Genomic DNA, 21320 nt, shown 5'->3' with positions numbered 1-21320 from the left:
AGTTATAACATGATATCAATGTCTGAAGTGGTTTATTAAAATTCATATAAACAGGTATTCGATGTTCATGAGCATAATCATCCTGATCGCCATCATCATCAGTATTATTATTATTATTATTATTATATTATTATTATTATATTATTATTATTATTATTATTATTATTATTATTATTATTATTATTATTATTATTATTATTATTATTATTATTATTATTATTATTATTATTGTTGTTGTTGTTGTTGTTGTTGCTGCTGCTGCTGCTGTTGTTGTTGTTATTATTATAATTGTTATATTTTGTTTTGTTTTTACATTTTCCAATTAAATAAATTGTTTTCAGGAATTATGTAGAAATAACTGGGAAATGTAGGAATTTCAGACAATGGTCACAGCTCACTGGTTGGAACTAATAATAACGTAAATATAATAATAGACTCTAGATTTTATTAGATTCTTCTAAATGGATAACAATGTCCAGGTATCAGCAAAAGTGCCGGTTGTTCAATTAATGACAGACACAGCTATCGCCGAAGAAATTCACTGTACTTGATGGCATAAAAGACGCACAATTTCAACTTTACATATTCGGGATAAAATGTTTAATGTTTATGGGAGGCCGAATTTTGCATTAATTTGTTTTGAAAAGCGTGCGTTTTACATGCTATCGAATTCGAAAATTATAAATGGATCAGTTTGATTGGCTGTTGACAGGTTCCATGCAGAAGTGCAAGCTGCGTCAGTAAGCATTAGCGGCATAAAATATTCAACAATTACTAAGACTAGTCCAAATTAACATTGAAACATTAGGTCCTGATTCCCGTTTCTTCCGATGTAGTTTTTTTTAAAATTGGACAGGAAAACTTTTACCAAGATAAAAAAATGAAGAAATTGTAAAATAAGAACAAGAATGACCACACAAACAAAACAAAACAAAATCATTGAAAAGAAAGTCTATTTAGATTATGCGTCGATATTATCAAATGTCACGTTCTCTGAGTAAATTTCTATCTTTATGAGTCTATATTTATTTCCCTTGAATACAATAACAATAAAGCATCATTGAATTGCATTAAATATTGCCTACTTTAGATGTTAATATTGCACACTATAAATATTTTGTCGCAGTAAAATACTTTGAAGTCACAATAAAATGTATTTTCAATGTAATTTATTTATTTATTTTAGTTTGCTGAATGTAAAATTTCTTCACAAACTTTCCAAAGAGATAGGATCAGAACCGGTGATAGGATAGTTGGTGTTCCAGGCAAGATACATTTTGGCAGCCCTAAAACTAGAAATACAGTTCTTTTTAATGTTCACCATGAGTAAAACATTCCGAAGTAAGAATATATTGCATTTATTACAATTTATTAAGCATAAGAATAAAGCGTTTATTATGTTTATCACGAACCACCCTCAAAACATAGCATGGCATCCGAAGTGATTGTTTTTCCGAGCGAGACCTGTTTGAAGATGATTGTGAACTGACTGCACCAAATGAGTCCAGCGTGAACCCATGCATCAATTAATTTTCAAAGGGCTGAAACAACTTTGGCTCGTTGATACAAATACCGTAAGAACAGAAATACTGCTGCAAACTGTCCTAGGTGGGGTGCATCTATTTTTACCTTCTGAGATAAAATGAAGTGGAACTGGGTAGAATTATATTAGAAATATCGAATATCTTGCGTACAATTATGCTGAAGTGTCATCATGTTCTTTAACGGTTTGGAGCTTCTGGCCTCCATCACTTTGTTAAGTTTGGTGAGGAAATATATTTACACTGTCAGGGAGTGTGTTTTCATACTTTGACTACGTTGCTTTGAAGAAAATAATAAAGAGATACAGAAAAGAAAGCGAACAAGTGTTCAATTTAATCTTTCTTTGAATATAAAGAGATAGAGTGATGGAATCAAGGTAAAAGAGAAGAGACAGAGAGAAATCGGAAGGCAGAGAAAAGGAGAGAGACAGAGAGAAATAGAGAGTATATGATTGTGCAGCGACAGTCATGATAAGTTCTCAGTTTAAAATATATTGTAGACTGAAGCAAAAAATGGCAAAAAGGAAAAAGGTGACGAGGAGGAGGACGAGAAGAAGGTGTGTGATTATGAATGTGTGTGTTTGTCTGCATGCATGTCTATGTGTGTGCGTATATTTACTTCTAACATAGTTCAATTTTTCTTCTGTTTATATATATCACAACCTACTCATACATATATTCATATATATATATATATATATATATATATATATATATATATATAGTATATATATATATATTATATATATATATATATATATACATGCATACGCACATATGTTCGATGTTCATGTAAAGACTAGAGAATGCATATGTAGGCATATAAATATACATATACGTATATATATATATATACATTTATACATATACATATATATGTATATATATATATATATATATACATATATATATACATATATATATGTATATGTATATATACATATATATGTATATGTATACATATATATGTATATGTATAAATGTATATATATATATATATATGTATGTATATGTATATATATATGTATATATAACGATTGCATGTATGCATAAACATCGTCCACACACGCATTCGCATACACACACAAACTCACAAATAAGTATGTATATATTCTTAAGAGAAATCTCTTACCCATAATCAATAATCAATTTTGACTGTGTTCATTAGTAATATTTGACATTTCATATTATATCGCCATTTTCGTCTTGTAATTTTCCCATACGAAAGCTACAAATACGAATACGGCCGGACGGAATTATATTAAGTTTAATATTTTAGAAATTAGTTTGTTATGCATTTCCTCTGCCGTTCTTTAAAGAGTTGTTAACGAGTCTGGTGGAGACCAGTCTAATCTACTATGCGCACCAGAAACCCCTCGCTAAAAACGTAATCGTGCGAGTAATACCAACGGAAATCATTAAAGTATGAAAGATTGCTATGTATCAACTAATTACTGTCTTGTAATGATTAGCATCTCCTTTCAACCAAACTTCCAATTTAAAAGTAATGGCTAGCGAAATGAAAATTCATGTTTTTTTAATACAATATTTTGTTTTTATTAATTATTCTATTTTAATATTTTAGTTAGTTTTGCTAGGCTTGTTTTTGTTTTGTCTTGCTATTTTCTTAGTTAACAGAGGGAAATGTAAATTTTTTCTCATTAATGTTACGATGAATTTAATAATTACATTATATTGAATTTTAAATGTTGTCTTAACCTAAATCGAACATTTAGGACAAGTTCATATTTAAATATTGCTTTTATATTAAGTTGCATTAGTTTTTCATTTTATCAAAAACCAGTCTTTGCTTTATATTTAGAAGAAAAGACAGATAGTGGCATGCTTTTTGCTGTTCTTGATATCGATTTCTTGCGACTGACTCTATGCATTTATTGGTGTTTAAATATGGTTATGCCATGAGATAACTGGCCAGACCACTAGCAAATAAAAGAACGTGTAAACAGTCGCTCAACAAGGTAGAAATAGCAACAAGATTTATCTCGGTACAAGTTACAACATCTTAAATGAAAAGACGCGCCGGATAACACGGTTCGGAGGTATGGTTCGGAAAATGACTGTTTTAATAAATCCTTGATTTGTGCTGATTTTTGTCCAGCAAAAATATAAAAAAACTAGACGTAATCCATGAATGTGTAAATTTTCCCCGTAGTGGACAATTTTCTACGCCCTTAAATAAATATATACACAAAGGCGCAGACGTGGCTGTGTGGTAAGAAGCTTCCTTCCCAACCCCATGATTTCGGGTTCAGTCCGATTGCGTGGCAGTTTGGGCAAGTGCCTTTTACTATAGCCTCGGGCCGACCAAAGCCTTGTGAGTGCATTTGGTAGACGGAAACTGAAAGAATATATATATATTTCTATATATGTTTGTGTGTCTTTGTGTCGATGTTTGTCCCCCCACCATCATCTGACAACCGATATTGGTGTGTTTGCGTCCCTGTAAATTAGCAGTTTGGCAAGAGACCGATAGAATAACTACTAGGCTTACAAAGAATAAGAGGTCGTTTCGTTCATATAAAGGCCGTGCTCCAGCATGAAGCAAATAAAAGTATAAGCCGGCAGAATCGTTAAGCACGTCACAAAAATGCTTAGCAGCATTTTTCCGACACTTTACATTCTGAGTCCAAACCGCGCAAGCATGAAAGTTGCGTTTTGTCCCTCCAGGATCGATAAAAAAGTATCTGTCAAATACTGGGGTTGATGTAATTGACTTGCCCCATTCCCTAGTAAAATTGCTGGCTTCAATCCTGCAAAAGACTGCCGTCTCTTTCCTGAGTTGTTGTGACCTCGATCACAGAATAATGAGCTTAATGCATCGCAGAGCTCAAGATAAGTATGGGATGCAAATGTGTCTCATATATTTGGCATTTAGCGTGCAGTACTGTATACAAATCCTTCCATGATTTTATGTGAGGTAGATGGCATCAATTTTAAATTTATTTGTTGTTAATAATTTCGTATTTTAGCCAGATGTTTGGCAGTTTATCATTGTTCACTTCTACTTTCTCTCTTCTATTCTTTCAAGTCCACATACTAAACTAAACTACTCTAGATGTTAACATTGGTTTGTTATATCTTCTCAGAATTGTCCTGCTGTTTTACTTGTCAGTTGCCACATCTCCAATGTCGAAACCCCCACTCAAATAACTACATTCTCTCTTAGATACCATTTCGTGTTTCTGAATTCTTCGTCTTGAGACCAACTACTTGTTTTCTTCAACGAATTGTTCTCGCTTTTCAAGATGGCTGATTTATTGTTAGGCACTTATGTTTATCGAGAATTTTATTGTTTTTGTTCTTACCTTGTATTTCCGTAGTATTTGTCTCATCTCTGTTCTTTTCTTTTTGTTCATTTGATGTAGTCTTAGAAATATTTTATTACATTTTCTATTTGTGTATGTTGTTTTCTTTTCTTTTACTCGTTAAATGTTTATGCTTCGAACTTTTATATTTTACTTGTTTCACTCATTGGACTGCAGCCAATATTATTCCTAGTAACATAATTCGTATTTTATTTTTATACTGTCCACTAGTCCAAAGCAAACATTTATTGATTTCACTCCTTTAACTATTTCATAATAATAATAATAATAATAATAATAATAATAATAATAATAATAATAATAATAATAATAATAATAATAATAATAATAATAATAATAATAATCATTATTATTATTATTGAGTGAGAGAGCAGTGCATGCCATCAAAATGACACTGGGGTAAAATATACGAAGCCCAGTATACCCCTTTGATAAGGGTACACCAGGTACATGCATTACAACCATGATCTCATATTAAGATAAACAGCGCATGACCTTGCAGGTGGCCCCCAGTTCAAATGTTCTTCTGGTCGAGTAACCCATCCCGCTCAAAAGGTCCCTGAATAAGGATTGCGTAAGGATGTTGAACGAAACACCCATGTTTCCAGAGGTGAATTAATCAAACCCCAAAGAATCCCTCTCAACACATGTCTATGATGTTCCCCCACTACATCTGCTCGTGATCACAGATGTACATATCGTCAGCCACCAAGGGACCAGGTCAACTAGTTATGGTCAAACAACTGACGAGCAAATCTGTGGTATTGAGCAGAATATTTGCTGTAGCCCATCTTTTATACCAAGACAAAACAATTATTATTATTATTATTATTATTATTATTATTATTTATTATTATTATTATTATTATTATTATTATTATATTATTATATTATTATTTATTATTATTATTTATTATTATTGCCAAATTCAAGATCTCTACTTTCAGATTTTCTTACTTAGAACCATGGGCGTTTAACATTTTCGTTGCAGAATCTCCGGTTCGGGTTTGATTAGTTGATATCCTGCAACTATTTTGGGATATAAAACTGTTTTGTTTTGTTCTCACCCTCACTTATTTTGATTGCACTAAATTTATCCTCAAGATTTATGTTCCCACTGCGTAGAGATTTAAAAGATTACTTTTATTATTCGAACCGTTGCTATTTATTATCATTTTTGTTGTTTGGCTGAGCAAATACATATTTTCATTTTTTTTTTACTCAAATATTTTTGCTTATAATATATGAAAAGATTTGTCTTTTCATGATTTCGTTTTCTGGGATCCAAATTTATTTTCTTCTCTAATATTTATTCTGTGAAAGATGTTTTTGTAGTGGTAGAGTTTAGCTACAATGCAAACACACATACATACATATATACACACACATACATGCATACACACACACACACACACACATATATATATATGTGTGTGTGTGTGTGTGTATATATATAGATGTATATGTGTGTTTGTGTAAGTATGATATATATGTGTCTATATATATGTACATATTTAAATATATGTATGTATGTGTATATATTATACGTACGCACACATACACACAACTCTTTAACTAGTCTCAGCTTGAAAGTTCTGGTCATGCTGGAGCACCAGGCCACTTTCTTGATCTCGAGTGTAACCATAACTTGAAGCACCACGGATGTCACTCTTGATCTTAGTCATCCTCCACATGCATGTATCGCTTCAAACTCCACAACTGTTAGGAAAACCTTGCTGGATTCATGTCATGTTGTTATGCTGTCTATGGTGCAATGCAAGTCGACTTCTTGCACATGGCTTCTTTTGTCACTTTTCAGCCCCGCTCTGCTGAAGCAGACTCTCCCACATTCATCGCCTCTCATTTACTCTAGTCTCCTAATTTCCTGAAAGTCTCATATCCCCACGCTTTCTAAAAAGCCTCTCCATTTTCTCGAGCTATTTCGAAGTTCTTACCTCCGTTATAATTTGCTTTTCTCCATCATGTCCGAGCAGATTGAGTTTCTTTGTCGAGATGTTCGATTTCTTCAAGGATGTTTATATGCAGTCTTTGAACTTCAGCTTAGGCTTATGAGATGGACGCTAACCATTCCTCGGTTCATCATACAAGAATTGCCTCGGAGTCCTGTAGTTCTCCATTCTCATTAAGTAACCCACACATCGGAATCAGTGTTGCGAAATGTTTGGCTCAATACTTCAACAGAGACTTTTTTCAAGGACCTCATCATCACTCACCTTTATTTTCCAAAGCAAGCCCAAAATGCGACGTAGACACTGCTGCTGGAAGCGCTCTAAATGTTTCAAATGCTTACAGTAGGTTACCTACAACTCACAAGCTTACAATATGGAGGACAACTCACTCGTTATATAAATCTTCATTCTACATAACGAGTATGTAGTTTTAGTAGAAATATCACGTGGGTGGGGTGGCACTGGTGCTTTTCGACCTTTCTGAAAGTATCACTGGCTTTGTTGATCCGTATCGAGATCCTATGGGCCACGGTGCGTGGAATACTAAGTGAGCTGCCAAGATACACAAACCTATCTACAATTTGAATTTTTTGACTTTACACTTGGAAATTTGGTTCCAAATATGACTCTCCTGGAACAGAATGGTGTATATCAAAAGTCTCTTTAAGACTTATTGTCAGATCAAGCGGAGAACGTGAATCAGAAAAGGAGTCCTTAATGTGTTGCTTGTGTTCTTGAGTGCGCGCAAAGAGATCACAGATACCTGCGTAGAGAAATAATCTTAGCAAATGAGGACTTGACTTTTGAGTCTGTACTGAAGCGTTTATATTGAAAAGTTTCCCAGTTGTACGGAATCTGATATGTTTTTCCATATGAACATCCACTGAAAGCCATCACAAACACCACTGTAAAATACAGTGAAAGCAGCATTGGCGCTAGAATAGCGCCTTGTTTGACACCATTGTTCACAATAACAGGATCTAATACATTCCCACCAACATTTAGCCACACCTCCATGTTGTCATGAAATCGATGAAAAATTGTTGCAAACTTATTTGGGACATCTAGCGGCAAGCTAACTGTAATGAAACTTCCCCAGAAATTTTCAGTAAGAGATACGACGGAAATCTAACACGTGATGTATGATTTCCGAAAAAACTGAATAAATGAGAAAAATATCAAGAAGTATTGGATCTACATTCCTCGTAAAAAGGAAATAATTTTTCTGACGAGGAGAAATCTAAGTTTTATGAAAGAGATCGCATCTCGCGTGAAGAATTGCTGTTATTCGATGTGTTGAAATTCAATTGACAAGAATGCCATCCTCAGGTCTGGTGACGGTAGAATAACCTCAGATCTTTGTTACTATTCTTGCGGAATACAGGATGGTACTTACCCGCCGGTCGAAAAGGCGCGTCTCTGGTTCAATATCATACAACCTCATACGTTTTCACATTACTATCACCAGCACCACCATCACTACCACCACCACCAACAGCAGCAGCAGCAACAACAGCCGTCGAAGAATTTTGGACCTGGAGATCTCCATTTCCAGCGACTTCGAGGGCCACCTCCCAGTGGTGTCGGGCGTCAACGAATAGCCCTCGACTACAACAAGACGAACAATGTTTTTTTTTTTCCAAGGTCTGGGGTCTTCTGCTCTTAAGCCCTAGACAATCACCTAATCACCCTTACCCGTCTTCTTGCTTAACAACGACCACCACCACCAACAGCAGCTGCAACAACAGCGCTACTGTCTTCTTCATTATCGTCACCACCATCATCATTTTCATCTTCGAACTCGTCATCGTCATCATCACCTCCTTCCTCCTCATCATAATCGTTGCCGTCATCGTCGTCATCATTATCATCATCAGCTTATGGAAACACGTTACCTTCTCCAAAAGCTTTACGGAGTTCTCGAGCGGATTTTTAAAAAACATTTCTCCCCTTTCTTTAAATTATTATTTAATAGTGCAGTATGCAGAATATCAGCTTTTCCTCTAATAGCTACTTTTTAAACCTCACCTGTGGAATGTTTTCTAAGCAATTCTTTGATTCTGATTTAAACATTTATTACTATTATTAAATACTTTTCGTTCTCTTTATAGTTCATTGTTGCGGTAGTGGTTGGCGCCAACGGCTTCTAAGTCGCAGTCACTAGTCATTCTTATATTTCGTATAGATATCGTTGAGCGATTGTATCTGCAATTGATAATCTTAAATATATTTCCCTGAAATTATGTAGCTGATTTCTATCGGCAACAATATAATTATAGACGGCACTTGCTATTGCCAGTAATCAATACAGTCTAGGTCAAATATATAGTGTTGCTCTTTGCTTACAAACCGATTAACACTTATCGACTCAATCTCACTGATGTTATTTTCGACCCACACATATACACCTCTGGTGAAGCACGTGCATACGGATGCACACAAATGAGCAAACACACGGAGAAATATATAGTGTGTATATTACATATATACAGACATACACACACACGCACGCACATATATATAGATATTTATATATGGATATATATATATATATATGTAGACGTATATATATATATATATAGATATTGATATATACGTATGCATATATATGTATACATTCATATAGGCAAAATATAGATTCAGATGAATTAGGTACTTAACTTGAGGCACCAGAGTTTAGTACGGTATTATCCACGCAGTTGCACCATACATTCATATATATATATATATATATATATATATATATATATATATATATATATTATATATATATATATATATATATATATATATATATATATATATATTATATATATATATATATGTATGTATATATATATATATATATGTATGCATGTATATATATATATATATATTATAGGAATATGTGTATATATATATATATATAGAGAGAGAGAGAGAATACGGGGATTTAGTTCACTGGTGTTCTAAATGAATAGGTACGTTGAGTAAGTGAATTTAGTGCCTGTGTGCTAAGTAGCTTGCTTACGAACCACATGGCTCCGGGTTCAGTCCCACTACGTGGCACCTTGGGCAAGTACCTCCTACTATAGGCTCGGGCCGACCACAGCCTTGTGAGTGGATTTGGTAGACAGAAACTGAAAGAAGCCCTTCGTATATATGTATATATATATATATATATATATATATATATATATATATATATATATATATATATCTACCGGAGTAAACACATAAATGTGAAACAAGGTGGAAAAAAGAGTACTCAAATACCAGTGGTAGAGTAATATGCTTTATTTAAAGCAGCAGAAAATTTAACAAAATCTGTTACTCTGAGTTTCTCGTTGCCGTTTAAGTCCCCGTAACTTGGCCGTTCGGCAAAACAGACCGATAGAATAAGTACTAGACTTATAGAGAATAAGTTAGGAGGTCGATTTTCTCGACTAAAGGCGGTGCCTCAGCATGGCCACAGTCAAATGATTGAAACAAGTAAAAGAGTAAAAGGGAGAGTTATTCGCCAACCCCATATTCATACTTAATCGCCTATGACTTGAGATATATCAGAAACAGCTGGAAGACCTCAATAAATTTAAGAATGATATGGATGGAAGCACTCCGTCGGTTACGACGATGAGGGTTCCGATTGATCCGAATCAACGGAACAGCCTGCTCGTGAAATTAACGTGTAAGTGGCTGAGCACTCCACAGACACGTGTACCCTTAACGTAGTTCTCGGGGATATTCAGCGAGACACAGAGAGTGACAAGGCCGGCCCTTTGAAATACAGGTACATCAGAAACAGGAAGTAAGAGTGAGAGAAAGTTGTGGTGAAAGAGTACAGCAAAGATCACCACCATCCCCTGCCGGAGCCTCGTGGAGCTTTTTAGGTGTTTTCGCTCAATAAACACTCACAACGCCCGGTCTGGGAATCGAAACCGCGATCCTATGACCGCGGGTCCGCTGCCCTAACTGGGCCATTGCGCCTCCACACAAGAATGATATAAAATAATGAATATTAATTGAGAAGCTTTTTATGCCTCGGCATTTGTCGTTCTCTTTCATAAATATACATACATACATACATGCATGCATAAGCACATATATACATATGTGTGTGTATGTATATATGCCAATATACATACACCTACACACATATACACCTATATATATATATGTATATATATATGTGTCTTTATACATGAAATATTTACATGCTATTATTTATAGTTTCATATCTACTTCGAGATCCTGCTCCAGGGTTCACATCAGAATTCTACCACGTTCTCACTAAAGCCTATTAATTCTTATGACCTAATCTTAGAGTCAGTTGAAGTTACGTAAGTTCGTCCATCATACCTCCTGACTTAATGTTTTTATATTTCCCACCGAACAGCTTCACTCCCCGGATTTTCTGGATTTATAGTTGCATGGATTTTTTATATTATACTACATTGTAATTGACTTCTGTGTCAGTGCGAGGGATGTGCGTGATAGCCGCAAGAAATATGTACACACGCACACACACACACACACACACACCACACACACACACACACACACACACACACACCACACACACACACACACTAAATCGGTGGAGGGATAAAAGAAGAGAAATTTAGACTTGTTAGGTCGAAGAAATTCTCCAACAACCACTTCTGTCTGTTTCCAGAGGCATATATGGCCAGCAACCCATTCTCGTTGCTACATACATGGCCTTCCAGCTGTAACTTTCTCCAGCCAGAATTCATCCACAGTCTCCAGCAGCTTCACATAGCCGTCTGAATAGAGCCTAAGTGCCTTGTTCATGGATGCAGGTATGAATTCTGGTGTGCGTAGGCTGTCGGGACGCACATTGCGTACCTTCCCGTTCGTCACGGCTTCGTAGCCTCCGTTGCAGCTGTCCATGTCATTGTCTTACAGCCTTTACAATATCCACCGTGCATTGAGGACCAGTCATGCTGTCGGCATTTCGATGCCAGGCGTGAATCATCACGACAGTGGAGGCACATGACCAAGTGGTTAGAGCAGCAGACTCGCGGTCGAGGGATCGCGGGTTCGAATCTCAGACCGGGCGGTGTGTGTGTTTATGAGCAAAACACCTAAGCTCCATGCGGCTCCGGCAGAAGGTAATAACGAACTTCTGCTGACTCTTTCGTCACAACTTTTTCTCACTCTTTCTTCCTGAATCATGGAGCTCCCCTGCGACGGATCGGCGTCCCGTCCAGGTAAGGAACGTATGCACCAAGGAAACTGGGAAACCGGCCCTTATGAGCCAGGCGTGGCTGGAGAAGGAACAAAAAAATCATCACGATACATGTAAATCTTTTCCAATATTCAGATGGCTTCCAATCCTCTATGTCAGCTAACTTTTCTCAACTATAACTATAATCTTTCATGATCTCCAATGCCGTTGACTGTTCTCCAATGCTAAAAGTTGTCCCTAAAAAACGAAACATAAAACTCGTCGAACAAAACCCGTAGATTTTGTATATTCCAGAATGAAACGGATATATCGAATGCGATATTTGTGTGATACATTGTCCAGCGATTTTGGAGTAGACAAAGTTGTAGTCGGTAGAACTTGAACTTAGATTGCAGAAACTCGAAAAGAATATTTTAAACCATTCTCTCTGATGCTCTGCCAATTCACCACGTGACTATGCTCAAGTGCATATTCCCGGTTTCCTGGTTTCTCTGGCATTTATATCCCTCCCAGGACGGAAGCCAATCTTGTCGCAAGAACACACCCTTTTATCAACTGAGTGGAAGGAAGAAGCAATGTGAAATGACATTTTGGGTATTTTTATTCAAGAGCACAACGCGTCACCCGGTCCAGGATTCGAAGCCACAACCTCATATTCCTAAGCCCAACACCCTAACCACAAAGCCATGCACCTCCATTGATATACTAAATACAAATGTCTGACATCTAAATAAATCTATAAAACGGAATAATTTGATGCAGAAACAACCGGCAGTGGATTTGTAACAATCAACATTTATTTTCATATTTCCATTCTTCTTTGAGATGATTTCATTTTCGTTTTTCTTGCATATAAAAATAAAAAAATCATATCAGCAGCTGTGAAGTCAATTTTGATGTGTTTCTTTGACTAATTAACTTTATTACTTTGCAAAGCAATAAAACTTAGGAATGTCTGACAGAAAAAAATATAATTGTGGTGTTAATATATATGTTTATGATTTTCTTAAATATGTTAATAGTTATGGATGTTCAGTTGTAGATTACGATCGTGTTTTGCATAGAGCAATGAGTTGAGCTGCAAATATAATGTTTTTGTTTGAAAATATGAAGACATTCGCTCGTCTCTCTTTTTACACAGAGACACAAAAGGAGAAAGTGGAACCTTGCCGGTTTCAACGACGAGTGTTCCAATTAATCCAAGTGGCTGAGTATGACGCAGTCCTCGGGGAGATCCATCGTGACACAGAATGTAACAAGACTGGGAATTTGAATTACATGTAAAATTCATTTTTGCCAGTTGAGCTGACGGGAGCATAACGAAATAAAATATCTTGTTTAAGGTCACAACTCGCCGCCGACTATCGAACTTATGACATTATGATTGTGAATCGAATATCCAAGTCAGTAAGCCATGCGTCTTTAAACAGAGACATTACTTACATACATTTATACTCTAATCGAAGAGGCCAATCTAACTGCATATTCTTTTCTACTCTAGGTACCAGGCCCGAAATTTTGAGGAAGGGGACCAATTGATTAGATCGAGTCTAGTACGAAACTGGTACTTAATTTATCGACCCCGAAAGGATGAAAGGCAAAGTCGACCTCGGCGGAATTTGAACTCAAAACATAACGGCAGACGAAATACCTATTTCTTTACTACCCACAAGGGGCTAAACACAGAGAGGACAAACAAGGACAGACAAACGGATTAAGCCGACTATGTCGACCCCAGTGTGTGACTGGTACTTATTTAATCGACCCCGAAAGGATGAAAGGCAAAGTCGACCTCGGCGGAATTTGAACTCAGAACATAACGGCAGACGAAATACCGCTAAGCATTTCGCTCGGCGTGCTAACCATTCTGCCAGCTCGCCGCCTTATTCTAGCTGTATAGGCTTGTGGAGTAGTTTGGCGTGTACAGTCAGTGGAATGGTGGTCACACTGGAGCACTACAGTGAAGGTAAAACAAATCAACCCCAACACTTTTATAATGTCTATTTCATGTCCAGAACACCTATTTTATCGAAACGCTAATTTTAAGAGACGTAAACACATTAATACCTATTATCAAGCGACGAGGGGAAGACACACATGCGCGCACGCACGCACGCACACTCACACACACACACACACACACACACACACACACACACACACACACACACACACACACACACACACACATATATAAGTAACAGGATGTCAAGTAGCAATGCATACATTCATGTACACGTAAATTCACATTTATTAGCTAAGCCTATTATAATCCCGGACTGACCAATGCTTTGCGATGGATCTTAGCAGACGGAAACGGTGTGGAAGGCCACAGTGCTTATATATATATAAATACATAATACATAGATTTATATATATATATATATGTAGAGAGAGAGAGAGAGAGAGAGAGAGAGAGAGAGACTGAGAGAGAGAGAGAGAGAGAGAGAGAGAGAGAGACTGAGAGAGAGAGAGAGAGAGAGAGAGAAACAGAAAGAGAGTAAGATATATATGTATATAACTAAATATATTTAGATGAATACAAGCATATAGATAATTATATAAGTATATATATACACACATACACGCACACACACACACACACATACATATATATATATATATATATATATATATATATATATAGATAGATAGATAGATAGATAGATAGATAGATAGATAGATAGATAGATATACAGGAAAGACAGACAGAGACAGAAAAAGACACACATATAGACAGACAGACAGACAGAGGGAGAGAGCGGGAAATTTACATAGGGAGTAAAAATGCAGTACACTAAGGAGAGAAGGCATAATGCTTTTAACCCGCCAGCCACTTCTGGAAGCTCGGAACTACACAATAATCGTGATGTTCATAATTAGCAGAGAGAACGTGCAAAACGCCATGGGTAAATGGTCGCATATAGATATTTCCATAAGACCAGCTTCCTTCTTCACGAGAAAGAAATGGCAAACGTTGTTCACAAAATAGTGTGAGGGATTTAAATATATGCATGTTTATACATAGATATATTTACGTATAGTATATTTACGTATAAACGCATGCATGTGTTCCCTGTGTGCATGTATGCATGTATGCGTTTCTTTATTACCCACAAGGGGCTAAACATAGAGGGGACAAACAAGGACAGACAAACGGATTACATCAACCCCAGTGCGAAACTGGTACTTTATTTATCGACTCCGAAAGGATGAAAGGCAAAGTCGACCTCGGCGGAATTTGAACTCAGAACGTGACGGCAGACGAAATACGGCTACGCATTTCGACCGGCGTGCTAACGGTTCTGCAAGCTCGCCGCCTTGTATGCATGTATGTATGTACGTGTGTGTGTTTATCAATTGGTCACAAAGTCATATGGCTTGCATCTTCTCACGTATAAAGTGTATCTACATAAACCTTATTTTCACTTTCTTTATTTTATCCGTTAACCCAACACGGGTTTTCAAAGGTAACACAACTTCAGCAGTATTTATTCTGGCCGGATATTCATGTGATAAAACACTTAATTTAATACATTTAACATCATTACAATAGATATATTTATACATATATTTATTCTACAAGTAATTGTGTAGATAAAGGGAAATTTATGACAAAAGTGTGATTTTATATTTATTTTATATATTGATTTCTTTTTCAGTAAAACACAGATATGAATACAGAAATATATTTACAATGAATGGAGAATTAAAATTAATATTCTAGCAAGAGCATCAACTGTAGAATCGGGGAAGAAAGTATTGGAATCGCAAGAGGGAACGTAGTCAGGCGGAGGAAAACAAAGAGCTGAAGAGAGAGGGCGAAAGGAAAGAAGATGGAAGAAGAGAGAGAGAAGATGAAGAGAGGGAGAGTGCAGCAGAGAGATGGAGAAGGAGGGGGAAAAGAGAGAACAATAAGGTAAATAGATTTCCCTCATATAAAGAATTATAGAGGTTTTCACATAACAGTTATAATTTATATTTTTACTCTTTGCACCTTAATTTTAATTTAAAATATTAATTTACCGTATCAAGTTTCGGCTTTAAACGCAATTTCGCACTGTAATTAATCCTCAAAAACAGTTTACAGATAAATACACTCCCAAACCGTAATGTACTCACAATACTTTAACGCTAATTATTCGAATCTTTGATAAAAATAATCAAAAATTTCCACAGCGACAGCTGCACGAACATTCTTATAATCGTCTAAAATCTGCCGTCGATTTTACTCCGAATACCCAGATTTATAATCAGAATAAAGGAAACCACTCGGCATCGTTCCTCAGTCGCTGATCATCGATTCTACAATTAAAACGCAGCATCCTTATTGAACAACATTCATCGATCAGTAGCTGCAAGCCCGCGTTGTATCCTTGAGCAAGGCACGTTATTTCATGTTGTTCCATCCCACTCAGCTGGCAAGATTGAGTGAGTTGTACCTATAATTCAAAGGACCACCCTGATTTCTTTACTACCCACGAGGGGCTAAACACAGAGGGGGCAAACAAGGCCAGACAAACGGATTAAGTCGATTATATCGACCCCAGTGCGTAACTGGTACTTAATTTATCGACCTCGAAAGGATGAAAGGCAAAGTCGACCTCGGCGGAATTTGAACTCAGAACGTAACCGCAGACGAAATACGGCTACGCATTTCGCCCGGAGTGCTAGCGTTGCTGCCAGCTCGCCGCCTATCAAACGACAACCCTTGTCACATTCTGTATTACGCTGAGAAATACATGAATGGTACACGTGTCTATGGAGTGTTCAGCCACTTCCATGTTCCGTTGTTCGGATCAACTGAAACCTTCGTCGTTGTAACCGAACGAGTGCCAGTCATTATAAAGCTGCCAGCCATTATGCTCTAGCAGTTAACTCCATTCAGCAGTAACCAGCTCCCCCGCATTTATGAAATAAGCACTTGAACAGCTGAGAATATGTTCCTTATTTCTGTGAAGTTTTTCTTTGACCCTTGAACCACGATCGTTTTCGGTTGATGTTATTGTAGAAAATCCATTTTTCAAGGGGTTCAAGCAATAAAAAAATAACTGCCAGAATTGGCAAATCGTAAAGGAATCGTGTTGTGCCATGACAACGCGAGACCAGTCATGCTTTTCCTAACTCGTGAAAAATGATTGGATCTTTGTTGGGAAGTGATGTCACGTCCACCATATAGCTCTTACCTTGCACCATCAGATTACCATTTATCTCGAAGTTTGCAAACTTTCAATAATGATGGGGACATCAAATCGCACTTGCTTCAGTTTTGGCTGATAAGGACCAAAATTTCTATGAGCGCGGAATCCTGAAGTTGCCAGAAAGATCATCGAACAAAATGAAAAATATACAAGTGATTAAAGTTAATTTTTTGTATGAAAATAAAATGACTTTTATTTCACACTAAGAAACCGACATTACTTTCTTACCAACCTAATATATATATATATATATATATATAATATATATATATATATATATATTAACGAACTGATAGCAGAGCAACGTGTAATGAAGTTCTCTGCTTAAGAACACAACACAACGCCCGGTCTGGGAATCGAAGCCATGATCTCACAATCGTGAGTGCAACACATTAACCACTAAACCATGCGACCACACACACACACGCACCCCCACATCCCCCCACATATATATATATATGACAGCAAAATAATGAATGAGAACTCTATATTATGTAAAATACAGGAATTTCTCTATAAATATAATATGGGACAATTAGTTGGTTGTCATAATAAAACTCAGAGTTTCGGATGCCGGGGCTGAAGTCTGCTCCGGCATCTCATCAATTATTTTAGACAAAAGATAGCGTTTGTCTTAATAACAGATGAGATGCCGGAGCAGACTTCAGCCCCGGCATCAGAAACTGAATTTTATTATGACAACCAACTAATTGTCACATATATATTATATATATATATATATATATATATGTGTGTGTGTGTGTGTGTGTGTGTGTGTGTGTGTGTGTGTGTGTGTGTGTGTGTGTGTGTGAGTGTGTGTGTGTGTGTATGTATGTATGTATGTATATGTGTGTGTATGCGCGCGTGTATGTATGTGTATAAATATGTCTGCGTATATTTATTAAATTTTTATCTAAAAATCTCGGAAACGCTGAAAGGGCCTTTGATTCCCTATGATTAAAATAGATTGCCTTTGTATACGTCTGGGTATATAAATATATAAATGGTGAGATATTCCTCACATTGGAGGAAAGCGAAATGTTGTAGTTTGTTAACCCTGAGATGACCGTTGAATACGCCTTTCGAAGAAGACGCATGAAGTCTTTAAAAGGACGTAACTTCCCTTTGTAAAGTATTGTGGTCGTTGATGTTTCTGAATTTCTTCCTGTCTTAGTCATAATACATCTTTATGTATATGTGCAGGAATACTCAGTGAGAGAGAGGGAGATACGAAGTGAAAAAACACAAGGAGAAAGAGAAGGGGTGAAGGAGAGAGCGAAGGACAGGCCGAGGGAGTGAAGAGAAGGAGAGTGTAGGAGAAGGTAGAGAGGAGAGAAAATAAAAAGATATTTTGTCACAAAGATAGGGAGAAAATAGAGGTACTTAATGATAAACAGAGAGAGAGAGAGAGAGAGAAACAGAGGGAGATTGAACGGAAGAGCGAGAGTGGGAAGATGTAGCGATAGGGTTGTGTGTGAAAGAGAGTGTGATAGTGGAAGGGAAAGGGAAAGAGAGCGATAGCGTGGAGATAGATACAGTGAGAGAGAAAGAGAGAGTGAATGAATGAGTGATGGTATACGAGAGAAGGAGAGAATAAGATAGCTTGTATCCTTACATTCGTTCTTTTTCCAATCATCTCTTTTAAATATAGCGAATATATTATTGGTTATGTTTTACAACCAGATTTTATTCCCTGCAGTAAATTATTGCGGCAAAAAAAATTGATTGCAGCCGTTTTCCATAAGTTAACTTTTTTTTGCGTTTGTGGAATTAATATCCACTTGGAAGCTTGAGGATATTGTATATGTCTGCTAAAATATAAATCTGGCAAGTTGTCGAAAGAAAATATTCAATTTAACAAAGAATATTTATTGATATTTTTTATGATTTGTCAGTTCCTGCTTTTGTTTTCTCTATGATCATCATTTTTTTTTTTCAAAAATGGTAATTCTATCTAGCAATTGAAATTACAAGGTTGTGTATAATTTCACATAACAAGATGAAGAACTATATTTCAATACAAATCACAAGATAGGCTACATGTTTCATAATTTTTGAATTTTTGAAAAATTTGCAAGATTGGGGGCATTGTTAACTATCTTAAAAAATCTTAAATTTGGGAGCAAATAAAAAAAATCTAGGTACACACAATGTAAGAGGTCCATATAATCACCTTCTTAAAACTTAAATGAAAGTAATTGCTTTGAATAGAATACAAATTATTATTTTTTATTACATGAATGCAATAAAGTTTTCCTGCCCATCATATGACGTACAATTTTCTGTCAAATATGTTTTATAATTTAAATATTTTAACATCTTTTAACAGAGGTATCTTATCTTTTATGCATGTATAACGCAATACGATTAATATAATATCCTATAAATTACATAGACGTATATATATATATACACGCACACACATGTATAAGTCAATCTCTCTATACATTTCTCTTTCTCTCTCTCTCTGTATATATATTCTTTTATTCTTTTACTCTTTAACTTGTTTCATGCTGGAGCACCGCCTTTAGGCAAGTCGACCTCGGCGGAATTTGAACTCAGAACGTAACGGCAGACGAAATACGGCTACGCATTTCGCCCGGCGTGCTATCTGAAGACATTTGGCATTTATACTGTAATAGTTATTATCATTTCAATAGGCTCAGGAGCAGCAAATATCGTTGTTCCCTCTGCCCTCTCCAAACCTTATTTGTTACTAGAAACTAGATCTCGTTTTTGCGTTATGTCAAGAGTTTGCTGCTGTAAAATAGATTTTGCCGGTAAGAAAACGACCAAATATTTTTGGAGAATGATATTGCTACAATCGATTTGGGACCATTGCTATTATCCCACATATTGTATAAATCAGTGCTGTTGTGTGTTGAGAAGCTGCGGGAAGCATTAACAACTTCATTTAAACCTGAAGCTTTCCGTGTTTTTCTTCATATTTTAATGAAGAAAGGCAAACATATTTGCATTTTCTATTCAGCTCTTAAAAAAAAAAAAAATTACATGAGTTATTTTAAAGATGTGCTTGCAAAATGTTTGCTGTTTTAGAGGTGTTTGATTAAAAATTATTTAGTGGAACATATTGCATGAAATCAGGTATCAAATTTAACATTGACAAGAATGGACCAACAATGGTAGATACGTGTACTCAGTAAAATACCCATAAGCGTGCCACTACATGATCAACAGTTATCTGAACTGAATGATCTAGAACGAAATATATCTCTAACTATGGCCCCGAGCAGGATATTTATCCCGAAGGATATGCAACAGAATGTTTTGTGTTACATTATGTCGAAATCTGATGATTTGTATAAGGTTTGGGTCAGATACTGTCTATACGGAAAGATAGGGACTTGGATTGTATTTGTTAGTGTAAGGTGTATGAAGAATTAAGTGCGTCGATATATCAATTAACTTCTCTCTTGATGCAAACGTACCGCCATTTTAGCTAATGAATTCAGCTCCCTATCAGGTAATGCCAGGTGATATATTGCATCTTTATGTGGACTGAGAAGCCAAAAATTAGATTGATGAATATCCAACCTGGAATTAAGAATATATTCTTGATTAGTGAATTAATTTGGTGTTCCATAATGGAGGTTTTCACATCAGGCAGCTGAACAAAACTCTCTATATTTGCCTTCAAGCCAAATCTTCGATACTATTGCTGTTTGTCACAATAACTTGAACTTTCTGTCGTTTGTGCTCGATAAACGCCATAAATTGGTATTTCTTCCCCCAAAATTATTCTCTACGTTTTGGAGTTCCACATTCGTTTAATGCCTCATATTCTTATTTCTTTTTCATTTCACTTGTTCCAACCACGGTTATTTTTGCATTGGGCCCTGTAGCATTTATTTATTGACAGCTTACGTAGAGAAGACTTGCGCCCTTATATCTGTTGGGCCTCCGAAATACAGCCCAGGGTACCCACGTTTTAAGTCGGAACCGTACCTTAATATAAGTTCTTCCTTGGTGTACACACACAAATTTGCATTGTTTGTTAGATATTCATACAAAAGCTGTTTCATATCCTTAGATTTTTTAATTATTTCTATTCC

This window comes from Octopus sinensis, linkage group LG4, assembly GCF_006345805.1.
Source record: "Octopus sinensis linkage group LG4, ASM634580v1, whole genome shotgun sequence".
NCBI lineage: Eukaryota > Metazoa > Mollusca > Cephalopoda > Octopoda > Octopodidae > Octopus > Octopus sinensis.
This window is presented reverse-complemented; position numbering follows the sequence as displayed.